Source organism: Triticum dicoccoides, chromosome 7B (genome assembly GCF_002162155.2).
Source record: "Triticum dicoccoides isolate Atlit2015 ecotype Zavitan chromosome 7B, WEW_v2.0, whole genome shotgun sequence".
Lineage (NCBI taxonomy): Eukaryota > Viridiplantae > Streptophyta > Magnoliopsida > Poales > Poaceae > Triticum > Triticum dicoccoides.
The window spans coordinates 412,898,851-412,904,834 of record NC_041393.1 but is presented as its reverse complement, the minus strand read 5'-3'; the positions used below and the strand labels follow the sequence as shown (position 1 = coordinate 412,904,834).

The 5,984-nt window shown below is 47.7% G+C and overlaps 1 long non-coding RNA gene across 1 annotated transcript in view; it reads left to right on the top strand.

Moving 5' to 3' along the window:
- LOC119338237 overlaps positions 1–869 on the top strand; it is a 1,795-nt gene extending 926 nt beyond the window's left edge. The window contains exon 2 of the long non-coding RNA XR_005163842.1: positions 245–869. This is a non-coding gene — a long non-coding RNA (uncharacterized LOC119338237). The remainder of the gene's footprint in view (positions 1–244) is intronic.
- Positions 870–5,984: the final 5,115 nt, after the last annotated feature.

Here is a 5,984-nt window from a genome sequence, read left to right as displayed (position 1 = left end):
AAGAATACGTTATGAGTTTCTGCCTCTGACAATTGGCATAAGAGTACAAATACTTGCATACAGCTATGAAATGGTGAACATCAGTGACTTACAAGTGTGGAATACGGGTTGGTGAAGCGTTGGAAAAAAAGTAGTTGGGCAATTTGTACAGCTATGCCTTGTTCTAATTTCACTGTATGTAAGCAGAACATAATTTCTGTGCAGTACATAAAAATGCTTAATTGTTTGCACTGATAATTTGTAGGCCAAGCTGGGAGTGGAGAACACACGTTTGTGTCGTTCGGAGGGCCCTGCTCTGATTCGGTTGCCAAGATCAGAGGACAGTGGCTGGTACATCACAGAACTCCGACGGATCTGACGGCGCAAGGGGCGCCGGGCTCAGTTCATGGGTCGGATCAGTGGATCACGCGCCTGCAACAGCCCTCAGCAGGGACGCGCAGATCCGTGAGGAAGAAATAGGCCGGTCGGCGAGACGGGAGGGCTCGCTCCAGGTCTCCAAACTGTCCACCAGCAAGATGAATCTGCAAGCACCTGACTGGACTTGTGGACAAAGAGGTGCGTTGCTGAAAACAAATAACCCCGAATTTGTTGCAAAGAAATGTCGTAATGATTCATCTGGGTTTGCTTAGGGGGATAGTCTCTGTAAATTTAGACATGGATGATACTGAACCTATATAATTTGTCAGACGTCCATGAGTACAAGAAATTCCCTGATGCATAAACTGCAGTGCAACGCTATATCGTGTTTTACAAGTGGGCCTAGTATTCTTCATCAAAAGTTATTGTAGAAACTACAATGGTACTCCTCTTGTGCTGGAATCATCGCTATGTTACTTATGTCATTTTTGAGATATTATTGTTTACATCGATGAGATCCTCCGATCAGTACATCCAGCTAGCTTTAGGAATAAATCCAATAAGAATACAAGGATTGGAACCACTCCTTCCGCTAGGAATTGCTAATCGAACCAGTGATGAAGCAATCACATTTTGTGTTTATAGTACCACCATGGATTTTAATGTCGAAGGCATCTTAGATTAGAACGTAATATTTTCATAGGATTTTTTGCAGGAGTTTTTCTACACAATTTAGAGATCTTACAAATTGTCTTTTGTGTATTGAATGCATATTCACTCCCTCGAACAGTTGTAGAAGTCACATCATTGCAAATTCAAATGCACTTGATTCTTCTGAATTAAGAAAGTCATGGTATCTATATTTTATATTTTCTATTTTTTTCTTCATGCATTCTAGAATTCATGATTCCAAAATTTATGTTTCATCTGGAAATTTACTGATGAATTAAATGCCATGACGTGATCATATAGTCCTATATGTGCAAATCATGTATCTTCTACTAGTAGTTTAGATTGACGAGATTCTGGGTTTTAGGACTGCCAACTGCACTACTAGGAAAAGGGCTATAGATGGAATTGACACTAATGGCGCACCAGACATGTGGTGCGCCATTAGTATATACTAATGGCGCACCACTCCCTGATGCGCCATTAGTGTTGAAACTACTAATGGCGCACCCTGCTCACGGTGCGCCATTAGTACCAATTTTTTTGAACTAGTGCGCCTGTCCAAACATACTAATGGCGCATCCTCTGGTGGTGCGCCATTACTAGTTGTAACTAGTAATGGCGCACCGGCCGGAAGGTGCGCCACTAATGTTATTTTTTTATTATTGTTTTTATTCCTTTTTTTGCAAAAGTACTAATGGCGCACCATCTGGGGGTGCGCCATTAGTAACCTGGATTACTAATGGCGCATTTGTTGCTGGTGCGCCATTAGTAAGTGGGCAGCAACAAGATATTTTGGACAGCCTCTCCTCCCACACTCACTTTCTCCCCACTTCATTCTCTCCACCGCCTCCTCCTTGTCTCGGGTGCCTCCTCTTTTTCACCTCATTTCCACCATAGATTCATTCAAATTAAGTGGTTAAGTTACCTTGTTTTGCTAGGTAAGTAAGGGGGGAAGCTATATTTATGTTGTTCTCCCTACAACAATGTGCACATGCACTTTTTATGGCCTAGCTAGATTTATGTATGTTCGTGGTGTTGCATATGTTTGTGGTGTTACATATGTGTTTGTGTTTGGAGGTGTACCGGTATTTGAAATGCGATAGTTGCCAATATTTTGCCAGAATGTTGATTCATTTCCGTTTCAGCGAGAATTTTTGCATTAAGCATTCTTTTTGGTCCTATTTTTAGGGAAAGTCATGCCAAATTTTTTTCTTGGTTCTAAAATATCGTTTTGCTCTACCCCGCAGGCGACCATGGTCCGCACGATGACCGAAGGCATCGTGAATACGTTTTTGAGGTCCGCGAAGGCCGAGATGCTTCAAAAGAACGAGACGGAGATAAGATGTCCGTGTCGAAGATGCAAGCTGAATAGCCTTATTGCGGACCCGGATTCCGGGCAGGTGCGGGACCACCTGCTCTTGCGTGGTTTCATGGATGGCTATCGGTGGCAAGGTGATGAAGATGACTACGAAGTCGTCCATGGGGGCCGGGCAAGAAATGAGGAAGGGCAGCAAGACAACCACCGCGGCTCGGGGGGGGGGGGGGCGAGAAGACGAAGAATCCCCAGGAGATGATCACGACGGTGATGCTGTACACAGTCATCATGTAGAAGATGCAGGACATGATGATGATGCCGGCGGAGCAGACGACGCTGGACCATCGATGGGCTGGGTGCAGGACCCTCATATTCAAGAGCTGCTTCTCAAGCAGACGGATAACGCAAGAGCTGCCGCCCGAGAGAAAGCCAAGATGGATCAACTTGAGTTAGACGCGGTTACTCCATTGTATGAAGGATGCAGGCCCGAGGATACCCGCCTGAAAGTAACGCTCATGACTCTGGAGATGAAGGTAAAACACAAAATGACCGACGCATGCTTCGACGAGAACATGTCATTCTGGCACGAACGTCTTCCCAAGGGGAACAAGTGCCCGACTAGTTTGGAGGAGGCAAAGAAAATCGTGTGTCCTCTGGATTTACCGCACGTGAAATACCATGTGTGCATGAACAATTGCATCATTTATCGGGATGAGCACGCGGAGTCTACCATATGTCCGGTGTGCGGTGTCACTCGATACAAGAAGAGGAAGAAAGCTCCTCGAAAAGTGGTGTGGTACTTTCGATCACTCCTCGTCTGCAGCGGTATTTCGCGGACCCTAAGGTAGCAAAGCTCCTGCGTAGGCACGCGGATAGGGAGGAGAAGAAGCGAGAAGATGACGCAAATGATCCGGAGATAGATAAAAAAGACAAGATGCTGAGTCACCCTAAGGATGCGAGCCAGTGGCAAGCGTTGAACTTCGAATACCCAGAATTTGGGAACGATCCAAGGAACATCATGCTGGGCGCGAGCACCGATGGAGTCAATCCATTTGGCAGCCAGAGAAGCACACATAGCACCTGGCCTGTGTTCGTGTGGATGTACAACCCTCCCCCCTGGTTGTGCATGAAGAGGAAGTACATTCACATGAGTATGCTAATTGAAGGGCCGAAACAACCAGGGAACGACATCAATCTGTATCTAGGGCTGCTGAAAGAGGAGATTGACACGCTGTGGAAAATGCCAGCCAATACGTGGGACGCCGCAGAGAAAGAATATTTCCCTATGAGAGCCGCACTGCTCACGACGGTGCACGACTATCTCGGTTACAGATATCTTGCGGGGCAGGTAGTCCACGGATTTTCTGGATGTGTAAGGTGCATGGATGACACAATGTATCGCCAGCTAGATAGAGATCCCGGGTCTTCGAAAACCGTGTTCATGGGACATCGAAGGTGGCTTCGCGACGATGACCCGTGGAGGAAATGCAAGGATCTGTTTGATGGTGAAACCGAACCCCGAAAACGCCTGTGTACGAGGAGCGGCGAGGAAATAGACAAGCTGTTGAAAAATTGGAAAGACTGCCCACTTCCGGGAAAGAAGCAAAAGGCGCCAGAGCCGCTGCTGAAGGTATGGAAAACGAGGTCTGTTTTCTGGGACTTGCCGTACTGGAAGATCCACCGTGTGCCTCACAGCCTTGATGTCATGCATATCACGAAGAACGTGTGCGAGAGTCTGCTTGGTACCCTGCTCAACATGCCAGAGAGGACCAAAGATGGGCCAAAAGCAAGGGCAGACTTGAAATCAATGGGCATCAGGCAGGAGCTTCACGCTATATATGATGATGATGATGATGATGATGATGATGATGATGATGATGATGAGGCGAAGCAGGACATAGAAAGTCGTCGCAAAGGCAAAAAGGCCAAGAAGACCGGAAATGACTACCCTCCCGCGTGCTTCACTCTAAGTCAGGAGGAGATCGAGCAGTTTTTCACCTGCCTCCTAGGAGTAAAACTTCCTTACGGTTACGCGGGGAAGATAAGCAGATACCTAGACCCAGCGAAGCAGAAGTTCAGCGGGATGAAGTCTCACGACTGTCACGTGCTGATGACGCAGATACTTCCAGTTGCAATCCGTGGGATCATGGACGCGCATGTCCGTGAAAAGCTATTTGGCCTATGCAACTTCTTCGACGTCATCTCTCGAAAGTCGATTGGCGTGAGGCAACTCAGAAGGCTACAGGAAGAGATCGTGGTGATACTATGCGAGCTTGAGATGTACTTCCCGCCCGCATTCTTCGATGTTATGGTGCATCTGCTGGTCCATATAGTGGAGGATATCATCCAACTCGGGCCGACGTTCCTGCACAGCATGATGCCATTCGAAAGGATGAATGGTGTCATCAAAGGATACGTTCGCAACATGTCACGTCCAGAGGGAAGCATAGCCAGGGGCTTTCTGACCGAAGAGTGCATCTCCTACTTCACGAATTATCTAGGCATCGAGAACCCCGTTGGTCTGCCCGTCAACAGGTACCTCGGCAGGCTCGCTGGATGGGGTCACCGTGAGGGTCGCCGCGAAATGCATGTCGACTTCGAGGGTCGAATCGCCGACTTTGAAAAAGCAAACCTAGTCGCGCTACAACACATAGACGTGGTCGATCCTTGCGTGGTAGAGCACAAAACCTTTATTAAGAAGACGTACAATGACCGAGGCCAACAGAGGACGGACGGAGATATACTCAAAGAGCACAACTCATGTTTCACGCGTTGGTTCAAGCAGAAGCTTCTGTCGTACCCTTTACATGAGGATTCTTCCGCGGAAGAACAACTCATATTCGCCTTGTCAAAGGGCGCCGAGCACAACCTGATGACCTATGAGGCGTACGATATCAACGGCTACACATTCTACACCGAGGCCAAGGACATGAAGAGCGATGGTTATCAGAACTCCGGGGTAACGATGGAATCCTACACCGGTAACGACAAGGACAGATACTACGAAAGGATCGAGGAGATCTGGGAGCTGAGCTACGCTGGAGAGAAGGTCCCGATGTTCCGTGTCAGATGGGCCAAGAATGTCATAAAAGAAGACCGATATTTCACCACCATGGTTATACCCGAAGCCAAATCCAAGACCGCGGGCGCAAACATCACCGCAAAAAATGAGCCATGGGTACTGGCTTCCCAAGTGGACCAATGCTTCTTCATTACCGACCCGCCAAAGCCCAGTCGTGTTGTCGTGAGGAGAGGCAAAAGGAAGATCGTCGGAATGGATGGAGTAGCCAATGAGCAAGACTTCGACAAGTACGGCGACCCGAGGATCGAACATGACGACGATGATGAAGTAGCAGCATACACCACAAGAAGAAGCAGGACCACCCTACCTAAAGGACGTCCGTTCCACAGAAGAACTCCATTTGCGAAAAAGAAGGGCAAGAAGATTGTTAACAGATAGCTAGCTAAGATCGATTGTATTTAAATCGCAGCCTTCATTTCTCGATTGTATTTCATGGGCACTTTTTGAACTATCATGAATATTTTTAAATTTCATGGACACTCGATCTCGATCCCCCTCCATCTCGATCGCTATCCCACCTCGCCAGATCCGGTCCCCCTCGCCGCCGAGCACCCCCCG